This window comes from Leptonychotes weddellii, chromosome 8 (assembly GCF_054177405.1).
Source record: "Leptonychotes weddellii isolate Sample4059 chromosome 8, ASM5417740v2, whole genome shotgun sequence".
NCBI lineage: Eukaryota > Metazoa > Chordata > Mammalia > Carnivora > Phocidae > Leptonychotes > Leptonychotes weddellii.
Window position 1 is genome coordinate 78,473,006 of NC_138376.1, and position 13,713 is coordinate 78,486,718.

A 13,713-nucleotide genomic window follows, 5' to 3' on the forward strand; every position below is an offset into this window, starting at 1 on the left:
CTATGAAAAACTGGAAGACTCAGACAAATCTAGAATCGTAGCAGAGATGTGCTTACCTGGAGCAGAGACTGCTTGAGCAATAAAATGACAGAAAATTTGTATGATAACTTGAATGAATTTCTGGCGGGCTGAGTTGGACTAGTGTGGGAATGAGAAACATCTAAGGGCCACAGTCTTGGAGGGCAATCTCACACTTTCATAGGCTTTACCTCTAGAAACCCCAATAGGTTTGTGCAGTAAAGATCCTAGAAAGACTACCACATGACTCTGACAGGAGGACTAGATGAGTAATCCTTGTGAAATGTTACCAGAACCTTACTCATAACACAGGTCTGCTTCTCCTGGAAAGAGCACTTTGCCAGAACCTTAGCCAAACTGGGGAAGGGAATTCCTCCCACTCCAGCCCCCATTAGCTTTCCTATCTCACTTAAAGCTAGCAGGCATAGAGGAAATTATACTATGAAAGTAAGAGTCCACAGACACAGGCCCACTTAAAGACTGAGATTGAATTGGAAGATAATAGAACTCTCCTACCCCCTCACATTTTACCACAACACCACCAGGACTCCAACATAATAATAGTGGATCACAGTTGAAACACAGACAAAATACAATTATCTTTGAGGAAGAATACTTAGAAAGCCCAAGGCAAAGATGGGGGGGAAAAAAAAACACAAAGACATTGGAGACACATGAGGTCTATGATACCTATAAGTACAGAAAACATTAAACAAAACCCAACTTCTAGACAGATTAACATGAATCATCACAGGAGAGACCTATTTGTCTCTAGTGTATTCTATCATGTCCAGCTTTCAAGAAAAATTTAGAAAACACACCAAAGGCAAGAAAAACATGAGAAAACAAAGTAATCATCAGAACCTTATTCAGATATAGATGTTAGAATTAACAGGGAATTTAAAATACCTAAGACTAATACGTAAAAGGCTCTAATAGAAAACCAAGACAGATGGTGATGTAAGCAGAAATATGGAAATTCTAAGAAAGAACCCAAATGAAATACCATCAGTAAAAAAAAACAGTAATGGAAAAAATGTCTTTAACTGGCTCAGGAGTAGACTTGACAAAACTGAGGAAAGAATCAGTGAACTTGAAGATGAATTAATAGAAACTTTACAAACTGAAAGTCAAAGAAAAAAAAAACACAGAAAAACAATCCAACATTTGTGAAAAAATTCCAAAGGTATAATATATGATTAACTGGAATACCAGGAGAAGCAAGAATAGTGCAGAAGAGATATTTGAAGAAATAAAAACCTCTCTGAGAATATTTGAAGAAATGAAAACTCTTCAAAAGTAATGAAAGATACCAAACCATAGATCCAGGAATTTCAGAAAATAGTAAACAGAATAAATACCAAAAACTACACCTAGCCATATTATCTTCAAACTCCAGTAAACCAAAGGCAAAATGAAAATACTAAAAAAAGCCAGAAGAGGAAACACCTTACCTAGAGGGAAAAAGATAAGAATTATAGTAGACTTCTCATAGAAACCATGCAACAAGAAGAAAGTGAGTAAAATACTTCAAATGCCAATATACAAAAAATGAAAATCTAGTATCCTATATCCAGTGAAATTATCTTAAATACATTTTCATACAAATAAAAACTGAGGGTATTCACCACCAGCAGTCCTGCCCTGCAAGAAGTATTAGGAGTTTTTGTTTTCTTTTGTTTTGTTTTGTTTTGTTTTGTTTGCAGAGGAAAATGATATGGGTCAGAAACATAATTACATAAAGAAAGGAAGAATATCAGAGAAGAAATAAAGGTTAAATTTTTTTGTATTCTCAATTAACCCGAAAAGTATCTGTTTGTTTAAAGTAATAACAGTAACTATGCATTTGGTGACTATTGTATATGGATACCTGAAATGAATGAGAGCAATGTCACAAGAGAAGGGAGGGAAGAATTGTAAGGTACTTGAAGTACACATAAAGTGGAATAGTGTCGTTTGACAGTATGCTTGGGTTATTTAAAAATGTATATTAAAAACTCTAAGGAAAAAATGAAAACACATTTTTAAAGGAAAATAATATATTGAGAGGGGATAAAATGGAGTCATAAAATAACTAAAACCAAAGAAAACAGAAAAAGAAGTACAGGTAACAGGTAGAAAACAGCCTCAAACACAGTATATATTAAGCATAATATATCAATAATCCCTTTAAATGTGAATGGTCTATATACACATTGAAAAGACAAAGGTTGTCAGAGTTGATAAAACAAAACAAAACAAAAAAGACTCAATTATATATTAGCTACTAGAAACTCACTTTAAATATAAAGTCTCAGATATATTAAAAGTAAAGGTGGGGAGAAAGACATATATAACACTAATCAAAAGACATATGAAGTTGCTGTGTTAATTTTAAACAAAGAAGACTTCAAAACAGAATTTTCAGACATAGAGACAAGCACAACATAATGATGAGCGGACCAATTGTCTAAGAAGACATAGCAATCCTAGACATATATGTACCTAAAAGCATAGTATCAAAAATGTGAGGCAAGGGCGCCTGGGTGGCTCAGTTGGTTAAGCGACTGCCTTCGGCTCAGGTCATGATCCTGGAGTCCCTGGATCGAGTCCCGCATCGGGCTCCCTGCTCGGCAGGGAGTCTGCTTCTCCCTCTCCCACTCCCCGTTTGTGTTCCCTCTCTTGCTGTGTCTTTCTCTGTCAAATAAATAAAATCTTTAAAAAAAAAAAAGTGAGGCAAAAACTGATAGAATAGAAAAAAGAAATAGACAAATATACTACTATAATTGAAGAATTCAACACTTCTCTATCAGTAATATAGAACAAGTGGGCAGAAAATCATAAAGGATATAGTTCATCAGAAGAGTACTATCAATCAACTTGATCTAATTGACATTGATAGACTATTTCATCTGACATCAGCAGAATACACATTCCTCTCAAACTTGCATTGAACTTTCACCATGATAACCAACATTCTGATCATTCAATCCTACCTTAACAAATTTAAAAGAATATAAATCATACAAAGTTCTGACCACATGGGATTAAGCTAGAAATCAATTAAATTAATCTAGAAACTAATAGAACAACAGCTAAAAAAAAATCTAGAAATAAAACAACACATTTCTAAATATAATATTGGCTGAAGACAAATCTCAAGAAATTAAAACATATTTTGAAATAAATGAAAATAAAAATATAACTCTTCAGAATTTGTGGGATGCTTTTCCTTTAAGCAGTCCTTAAAGGCAAATTTATAGCATTAAGGGCATATATTAGAAAATATCTAAAATCAATAACCAAAATTATCACTTTAGATTATTAGATCAAAAAGAACAATTTTATCTTAAAGGAATTAGGATAAAAGATGTAATAAAAATTAGAGCAGAAATCAATGAAATTGGAAATAAGAGAACATTAAAATCAGCGAAACCAAAAACCAGGTTTTTTTGTTGTTGTTGTTTATTCATTCATTTGTTTTTTATTTGTTTTTTAATTTTTATTTTATTTTATTTTTTTATTTGACAGAGAGAGACACAGCGAGAGAGGGAACACAAGCAGGGGGAGCGGGAGAGGGAGAAGCAGGCCTCCCGCCTAGCAGGGAGCCCGATGCGGGGCTCGATCCCAGGACCCTGGGATCATGACCTGAGCCAAAGGCAGACGCTTAACAACTGAGCCACCCAGGTGCCCCTATTCATTCATTTGTTTTTTAAATAATAAAATTGGGGCGCCCGGGTGGCTCAGTTGGTCAAGTGACTGCCTTCGGCTCAGGTCATCATCCTGGAGTCCAAGGATCGAGTCCCACATCAGGCTCCCTGCTCAGCAGGGAGTCTGCTTCTCCCTCTGATCCTCCCCCCTCTCGTGCTCTCTCTCTCATTCTCTCTCTCTCAAATAAATAAATAAAATCTTTAAAAAAAAAAAGAATAATAAAATTGATAAACCTCTAGCCAGGCTAATCAAGGGAAAAAAATAGAGAAGACATAAATTACCAATATCAGAAATGGGAGAAAGGCCATCACTGCTGAACACATGGACACTAAAAGAACAATAAGGGACTATTATAAACAACTCTATTCCTAAAATTTTAATTTAATGAAATGGACCAATCCCTTGAAAAACACAAACCACTAAAACTCACACAAGGAGAAACAATTTTATATCCATTGAAGAAATTTATAATAAATTTCCAAAAAAGAAATCATTAGGCCCCAAACAGTTTCACCAATAAATACTACAAATTTTAAAGAAGACATTTAAAAACACCAAAATAAATGACCAAGCCACAAAAGACATGAATTCTAAATGCATATTACTAAGTGAAAGGAGTTAGTCTGAAAAGGATACATATTGTATCATTCCAATAACATTACTTTATAGAAAAGGCAAAACTATAGAGACAGTAAAAAAGATTAATAGTTATTGGCAAGGGACCCGGGGGAGTGGAGGAAGAGTTAAATATGTGAAACACAAATGACTTTTTAAAGTGGTAAAACTATTTGATATGGTACTGTAATTGTGGATACATGACACTATAAACTTTTCAAAAGCCATTGAACTCTACAGCACAAAGAATAAATTTTACTGTACAGGGATTTTTAAAAATCATGTAAGAGGTCAGAGGAATTCCAGGATGGGATGCCAAATGCGACAAAACAATATGACTTTATGACAAGCATGTGTTAGAATGTCACTGAACCCCTTCAATGAATGAGGAGGAGGAGCTACCGACCTACATAACTGGAAATGAGTGGAGCCCATAAAATGAAAGACAAAAGAGAATGCACCTAAGAATTGTACTCATGTTGATAAAGTTGCCCCCCTACCCATTAGGGTACAGGTTAGCAATTATAATACACATATATTATGCATAGATGTTGCAAATATACAAGCATGTATGCTGGAATTAAAGATTTATGTAAATGTTTGTTGGATGGTGGGAGTTAGGTTTCTTACTGTCAGAATGGTTATTTACAGATAAACAAGAAGAGAAGGCTAGAACGGTCCCTGTGGCACTGCAATAGAGGTGAACACCTCAGTATGAAGTTTAGTTTAGTTTAGTTTAACATAGTTAACATGTTTAGTTTGACATAGATAGGAATGGTTCCTTTTATAAACATTTATACATATATGTACATATAAAGGTTAGTATTTACATCTATGTTTCCTTCCTATTAGCTGAAAAGGCATGAAAGCAATAAGTCATAGTGACTTCATTTCAAACAGTATAGTATGAAAGGGTATAAAAACATATCACTTGGGCGCCTGGGTGGCTCAGTTGGTTAAGCGACAGCCTTTGGCTCAGGTCATGATCCTGGGGTCCTGGGATCGAGTCCTGCATTGGGCTCCCTGCTCAGCAGGGAGTCTGCTTCTCCCTCTGACCCTCCTTCTCTCATGCTCTCTCTCTCTCTCTCAAATAAATAAATAAAATCTTTAAAAAAATAAGAAATAAAAACATATCGCTTTACAGTAGAGAAGCCTGGAAAACATCACTTCAGCCAGGTGATCAAGGTCAATAGTCATAAATCATGCTGATAGCTTATACTCCTAATGTAATGTGATGAAAATAGCACTTTGCCTCTGAGGTGTTCCTTTCCAACACCTGTGATATCAGTCTAATCATGGATAAAAACACTGGACAAATTCAGGTAGAGGGGCATCCGACAATACACCTGACCAGTACACCTCCAAACTGGTCATCAAAAACAAGGGAAGTCTGAGAAATTGTCACAGTTAAGGGGAGCCTAAAGAGACATGACAATAAAATGTAATGTAATATCCTGGATGGAATCTTAGAAAAGAAATTGGAAAATAGGTAAAAACTAAGAATATACAAAATATGTTCTTTAGTTAATAATAATGTATCAGTATGTACTATATTCAGTTATCAATGATAGGGAAACAGATGTATATAAAAACTCTATGTACTATCTTTGTAATAATTCTGTAAATCTAAAATGTTCTACAATAAAATGTTTACATTAAAAAATAGCTAGGGCAGTGACCAAATTAAATCAGCCTTCCATAAAAGCTGCTTGCTTTTCAGATAGAAAACTGCTGGGTCTATAATTTAAGCAGATCATCCTTTTGAAAACTCAGATAAAGTGCATTATGAAGTCATGCAAATGGTACCAAACTTATACTGTGTTATTTCTGTGTCATGTCCAGTGTGCCTAAAACAGAATGAGCAACAGAGAAAGTAGTAGGAGTTGAGGACCAATGGAAAAAAACTAGAGCAAAATTGCATAGGGCCTCATGGAATTGCAGTAAATTTGTTTTTGATTTATTATGAAATGTATTCATTATGAAATACAAGTCCATTAGAATAGGAATAACCTAAGGATTCTAATTTGACTGATGAAAGAAAGAAAGAAAGAGAGAGAGAGAGAGAGAGAAAGAAAGAAAGAAAGAAAGAAAGAAAGAAAGAAAGAAAGAAAAAACAAGAATTACTCCAGATTCTATATTAAGAATACATGACACCACATCAAAAACTAATGATGTAATGTATGGTGATTAACATAACATAATAAAAAAAATAAAGACACTTACCAGATTAAAAAAAAAAAAAGAATACATAACAGGGGCCAAGGACAAATGTAAAAAAGACCATTTACAAAAATGCAGAAATTTTAGTGACTTGACCCCAAAGGTAGATAAAGATGGTGAGATTTGGGATATGTTTTCAAAATAGAGCCAATAGGATTAGTAACTAGAAAGACTTAATTGCCATTAACTAAGCTAGAGCACACAGTGAGTTCACTTAAGGCATACAATTTAACCCTGAAAAAGGAATAAAGTACTGATACAAGATGGATGAACCTTGAAAACATTATGCTAAGTGAAAGAAGCCACACAAAAGGCCACACATTATGTAATCACACTTATATGAAATGCTTAGAATAGGAAAATCCACAGGGATAACAGGTATATTAGTAGTTGCCAGGGGCAAGGAAGGGAAGCATATGGGGAATAACTGCTAAAGAGCACAGAGTCTCTTTCTGGGGTGATAAAAATACTCTGAAATTAGATGGTAGTGATAGAATTCATAGTGTCAAAAGTTTAGTTTTGGATATAAGTTTGATATACAGATTATAAATAAAGGAGTTGAGGGTGTAAGTTACAATGTCAAGAAGACAGTTGAATATATAATTCTTTAACATAGAGTTTGGCCTGAACTGGAGATATAAATTTTGGAGTGATCAGTGTATACATGGTATTTAAAGTCCTGACAATTGGTGTAATCATCAAGTAAGTAAATGGAAACAGAAAGGAGAAGTGGTCCAATGACTAAGCCCCTGTACGTGTTAAAAGGTCAGGAAGAGGAAGTAGAGCTAGCAAAAGAAAATGAGAAAAAGCACATAGTGAAGTATCCTAGCAATCAACTGGGAATAAAATGATCAACCATGGCCAAATACTGCAGAAATGTCAAGTAAGATGAGATCTGAGAATTCATAATTATTATAAGAACTTGGTTAAGGGTACTGGGAAACTTGATTAGAATAGTTTTAGTGATGATATGAAAAAAAAATTCTGCTTGGAGTGCTTCAAGAAACAATGCTAGAAGAGGAATTAGAGATCTCTGGAAGACTCTTTAAAGGAATTTGTATCTTAAAGGAAAAAGATAAATGGGGAAAAGAGAAAATTCCAGAGAGATTTGTGTTTTATTTTGTTGCTGTTGCCATAGCTGGCCGAATAAAATGGCACTGGTATAGCGACAGGAGAAATTCAGCAGAAAGGGGGAAAATGAAGTTGCAGGATAGAAAAAAAATGCTAGAGCAACATCTTTGTGCAGACTGCAGGGGATGGAATATTATATATAAATGTGGAGCTCACCTGAACGAGGAACATGAAGAGGTCATCCATGGTGAGGAGGGAAGACAGAGCCCATGGGCATAGGTGGGTGAGAGTAGATGAGTTATCTTTTGACTCTATTTTTTTCTGTCATATGGAGATCAAGCTCATCAGCTGAAACTGAGGGCAGTGGAATGGTTTTAGAGGTCTGTGCAAGAGAAATTAGAAACCATCTTCTTAAGAGTGGGAGATTAATTGGACTAGGGAAATACAGCATAAGAGCTAGGCCTCATATTAATCATGAACCTAAAATCATGCTTGTAAACCGATCAGCACGTTATCTGTGTGTATGTAGTTGTGGCCGTGGTGTTTCCAGCCATATTCAACTGCATGAGTTTCGTGCCCAGTGTAGGAGGTTTTATTTTAACAAAGACTGGTGGTTTAGTGAAGAGAAGAGTATGAAGTAAGATTGTCAAGCAAGACGGGAATTGTAATAACTGTAAGTCATGGAGTTTATGCTGGATGAATAAGAAAAAGAGGGGGACCTACAGTTGGGCTACTAGAGATAATGAACTGGAAGATAGAATAGTGTTGTCAGAAAATGAGGTATTGGACAATAGGATTATAGAGGGCATACAGTTATTGTTAATGACAATGTCTACAACACAGCATAAAAGTGAGTGGCTGAGGAAGAGGGAATGACAGTAACACAGAAGCAGAGAAGATCATGAACGGAGGTAAGGTTTTGGAAGGACACCTACATTAATTTTGAAATCTTCAAAATGACGACCTAGGTAGTGAGAGTAACCCTGAGTCATGAGACAAAATCTTTAAGAAATGAAGAGGAGTGACTAAAACTGGGGAGGAAGACATGTAAAGGTAAGTAGATGACGTGTAACGAGGCATGAAAGTAGTCATGTTTGGTGACATAAGTCATGCACATGACTTTTAGAGACAAAGGAGAGATAATCATTGGAAGTTGCAAAGAGAAGCAAAGAAAAAAATCTTCCCATCTCTGAATGCAGAGATACAAGAGAGGCAGAGAGAAACATCCACCACTTAAGAGTTACAGGAGGGGCGCCTGGGTGGCTCAGTCAGTTAAGCATCTGCCTTCAGCTCCGATCATGATCTCAGGGTCCTGGGATTGAGCCCAGGGTCAGGCTCCCTGCTTGCTTGGTGGGGAGCCTGCTCCTCCCTCCCACCTGTGCTCTCTGTCACGCTCTCTCTCTCTCTCTCAAATAAATAAATAAAATCTTAAAAATAAAGAGTGATATAGGAAAGCAGTGTCTCAAAAGAAACACAGGTTTCAAGAAAGCAGAGAAAGAAGGTGAGGGAATTTCACAGAAGAGGAAGATATAGACAATGACTTCCAAAAGCACAGTGAGAGTGGTTCAAGCCATTGACAGAGCTTTCGAGGGATTAGAGTCTGCTGGATGAGGGATAACATGGTGGCACCACACAAATAAGAACAATGGGCATGGTAAGACTGGGCCTGAGGGCGCCTGGCTGGCTCAGTCGTTAAGCATCTGCCTTCAGCTCAGGTCATGGTCCCGGGGTCCTGGGATCGAGTCCCACATCGGGCTCCTTGCTCAGCGGGAAGCCTGCTTCTCCCTCTCCCACTCCCCCTGCTTGTGTCCCCTCTCTCGCTGTGTCTCTCTCTGTCGAATAAATGAATAAAATCTTTAAAAAAAAAAAAAAAAGACTGGGCCTGAAATTTATAAGGCTGAGAGTAGTCCTGAGCTGTGAGGGCACATGCCTTTGGGGGAGTATGTGCAGAGTATTAGTGGTCCCTGTTTTTTTGGTTTTGTTTTGATTTTGTTTTTATAATTGACCTTTTTAATCATCCATAGAATAGAAAGAATATTACCGGATTACAAATCTGGAAAATTAAGCCTCCTATTAATGAGGATATGGGCTTCTCTGATCTCATTCAGCAGAGTCCTATTACAGCCTATAACATTCTAGAATCTGCTTTAAAAAAATAAATTGTATTTTTAGTGCTATCATCTCTAAGTTAAAAAGGTTGAGATCAAAAAGAGGAAAAATATTTATTTTCAGATCAGACACCTGCTGCTTCCAGTTTAGATTTTGGGTAAACTATCAGAAGTGAAAACAGCAGAGTGAAATGTACTGGGCTCTAACATCCCTAATTAACAGCAGTCAGTCCAGAGCAACCTTACTCAGGGTCTCCTTTTCCTCATTAAGCTGACCAGGGGAGACCTTGAAGGCAAAATGTGTGAGCCCTGTTAAAGAAAACCTCAAACAACAGATAGGCACTGAAGTCTTTGAAGAAACTGTGAACACCCTCTGGGGAGAAAATTAGACTTGTGAACTTAAAAAAATGACACACAAACATTTTAACACAGAACCGAAGACAGAGGTCAACAGGGATATTCCAGCTGAAGATTGCCTGTTGAGGAAGAAATTAGTTTTGAACATCAAAAATAAATGAACAAAGCAAGCAGAAAACATTAGAGTTCTTTCCTCACGAAAAAAAAAAAAAAAATCCCCTCAACCCTCCCTCCACACACAAACACACTAATTGAGCTTTATTACTGGAAAAGAAAGTATCTTTCCAAATAGGAAAATCTAATGCTAGGAAACCAATTGTAAAAAGAGTTGTTTTTATAAGCACCTCTCTCTATTCTTGCTACTTCAATAAAGCAGATAATTTTGACTCACCTCTTAGATTAGCTTTATTCTTACATTTATCTGCAATTTATTATCTTCTACTAATTTATCATTTGGTCATTCTATTTTCAGCATTAAACAGAAATGTAAAAGTCTTCAGACTAAGCACAATTTATGCCATTTTTTCCCTCATAATGAAGGTCTTTAGGTTTCGAGTCGGCTGCCGTCACAGACAGCCAAGGGATGTCGTAGAGGGGATATTCAAACCAAGCACTCCCTTTTTATTACTATTAGCCTTTCTCCAACCCCTCTGCCAATGCTTTTTGTGTTAGTGCTCTATAAATCAGGAAAATCATCTTTGCCTAGACTGTAGTGATGGTCTCCAAGTGTTCTTGCTTGAGGACCCTGTTAAACCTAGGCTTGCCTGGCTTGTTTAGGGCAAGCTTGCGATAATGGGGCCCACTTGGCTCTATCAGTCATGTGCTGCTTCAAATGGGAGAGAGGCAAAATCAGCACAATGAAAGAAGTCATTGGAGACAAGAGTGAGGACAAGGCCATAGAGAAGGCAGTGAAGAAGAGCTTTACAATTTGCTCCTGTCACCCCCCAATTCCTGGGATTGGCTCCTTCGTCCTGGCCCCTCCCCTGCAGAGAGAATGAGGGACAGAACAAGTGAAGGGAAGCTTAAGTTGCCCCTCAAGTCTGGAGTCTGCTGCTGGAGAACTAGCATACTGTTGAACCAAACCAGCCGTTTTGTTGGGTTGCTACCAGCAAGAAGCTCTGTCCCCTAGATCAAGTTACTGACCCTCTCCATCAAAATACTGTGGATGACAATAGTACTTAACTCATTATTTCTTGGTGAGTCTTCAATGAAATGTGCATATGCTCCGCACAATGCCTGGCACGTGGCAGATGCTCAGTCAATCCCAACAGTCAATGCAGTGCTTACCTTTTCCTACTGAAATTTTATGCATGTTTCAAGCCCCATCAAAGGATAGCTTTTCTTTAGAACAGCTCTCCTCCTCACCCTCTTCTTCTAGATGTGAGCTAATCAACTCCATCTAGGTAAATTAACAGCACTTTATGGCTTTTTTGTAGCAGTGATTCCCAAACCTTGCTAATCCTCATAATGGCCAGGGAAGTGTGTTATAAAATGTAGGTTTTAATTTTTATACATGTATACTTTTATTCAGCAGATCTTCTGATAACCTGTCACATTTAGAAAACCCTGAGAAGAAAATTTGCAATATCCTATTCAATTCTAAATCATATAAAATTTCCTGGTATTTTGAATGCCTCCTTTTGTTCCCAGTTTACTGTTGTGCATTGGGGTTGGGGGTTGGGGGTGAATATGCAGATTAGGGAGACTGGATAGGTGGGGCCTATAGGAAAGGAGTTTCAGTTTGAGGGATTTTTCCATGGGGAGGGAGGAGGTCTTTGTAAATCCTTCATACAATGACCATGTGGGCAAAAATGAGTTAAAGTTATTTAATGGTAAGTTTCACCTGGAGCACTTACTAGAAATGAAGATGCTAGGACTTTTCTCTCCCCCTTGAAAATTATCTTAAAATTAAACATGGATTTAAACATAAATATGATTTCACAAATTTCTTCCTGGAGAAAGCCAACAGATAATTTTCAATTTTGATCCTCTTCCTTACTCATTTTTATTTCAATGACCAATGCCCTGAGCTTATTTTTGATTATATGTTGCCTTCTATATCATATTTCAAAAAGCGTCTTTTTATGACCTCCTGAAATATTGCAGGGCAGATTGAAACATGTCCCAAGCAGGCACTGAAATTTTAATGCATTTTTATGGGAACCAGTCACAGCCCCTTCAATACAACATTTATTTGTCCAGAAGGATGTTAGTGGAATATCCTTCTATTTATAACTTGGTAAGCAAACTGTCCCCACACCCCAAGTATGTAGAACAATTTGCATTTTTCAATTTATTTCATTAGTTTGTCAATGTCATATAAGTATTATAAAATGCGTGTGGTGCATCTGAATAAGCCCATCATATTAGCTAATCTAATAACCACAATGATGTCCAAGTGGACTCTTTTAATTAATGTGAGTCTTTTCTGACATTCAAAACAATGTTGTTATTGCCACTTCCATTAATGTCTGTCTTGACACAGATCAAATAAAAATTCTTGCCACCAGTGTTATTCTAATCCCACTGCTTATTGTAACACACGGCACAAAGTAGACAAGAAACGTATGTTGAATCAATATATGGCAACTATTTTTTTCTCTTTTATGAAGGACAGTTACAATGAAGTTCTAACACGACCTTGTTTTTTAAGTATAGAAGCAAATGAAGTTATTAATTTTCAATATGTACAAAGTGAAATGGAGAAGCATAAGAACTCCATAGCCCCAATTCCCCAGATCAATGCAATAAAGTGAGATTTACATGAGTAAGCCAGATAATTAACTTATTTAACCATATGCCTTTATATAGATAGATAATCTTAGATTTAGGGACATGTGTATTAATTCCTGCTTCACTTGATAAAGGATATAATTGTTCTTGTCATTTCTTAATTACAACAAATCACACTCATATGATTGGGTCTTTCCCTCCTACTCTGCTTCTTTTCAATGCAATTTCCATTTATTTCAGATACTTGATGTTTAAAATTCTAAATTTAAATACTTGAGATTGCTCCCTGGTGGACTGAAAGTGCCTCAAAGGTTCTACATTGGAGAATTCCATTCTATTTCCCTGAAACGCTCATCTAGTTTTATTGTGTAGGATAGGGATCAGCAAACTAGTGCCCACAGGCCAAATCTAGCTGTAGCTGCTTTTATATGGCCCCCAAGCCAAGACTTAAATGGTGGGAAAAAAAAAAAAAATCAAAGGGTGTGACAAATGAAAATCACTGGAAATTCAGATTTCCGTGTCCCTCACTCAAGTTTTATGGGAACACAGTTCTGCATTGTCTTTGACCACTTTCACACCACAGTGAGAGTAGAGCAGCTGGGATAGAGACCACGTGACCTAAAAAGCCTAAAATATTTACTATTTAGCCCTTTACAGGTTTGCCCACTCCTGGTGCAGAGCATCTATCTCTACTTTCTCTCTGACAACATTATTTATTACCAATGTCCTCGTTAGTAGTTGCTTTTTTTTTCCCCCCAAACTGATGTCTTTGGGGCATGTTCAGTGAGATTAGAAGATGGATATGGGTTGCACTGGTACAAATACAATGACTCTCCCGTGTTTGTATCAGAAGAAGGTAGCGGGAGGGGAAGAATGAAGCGGGGGAAATCGGAGGGGTAGA

At 36.8% G+C, this 13,713-nt stretch overlaps 1 long non-coding RNA gene across 24 annotated transcripts in view; it reads right to left on the reverse strand.

Annotated features, from left to right (window-relative positions):
* LOC102742234 (uncharacterized) overlaps positions 1-13,713 on the reverse strand; it is a 676,629-nt gene that overhangs the window by 650,361 nt on the left and 12,555 nt on the right. Inside the window, exon 2 of one of the 24 annotated variants that reach the window (XR_014147829.1) lies at positions 7,831-7,996. The exons of 22 other annotated variants lie outside the window; for them this stretch is intronic. This is a non-coding gene — a long non-coding RNA (uncharacterized LOC102742234). The remainder of the gene's footprint in view (positions 1-7,830; positions 7,997-13,713) is intronic. One more of the 24 variants, XR_014147822.1, reaches the window with a different exon arrangement.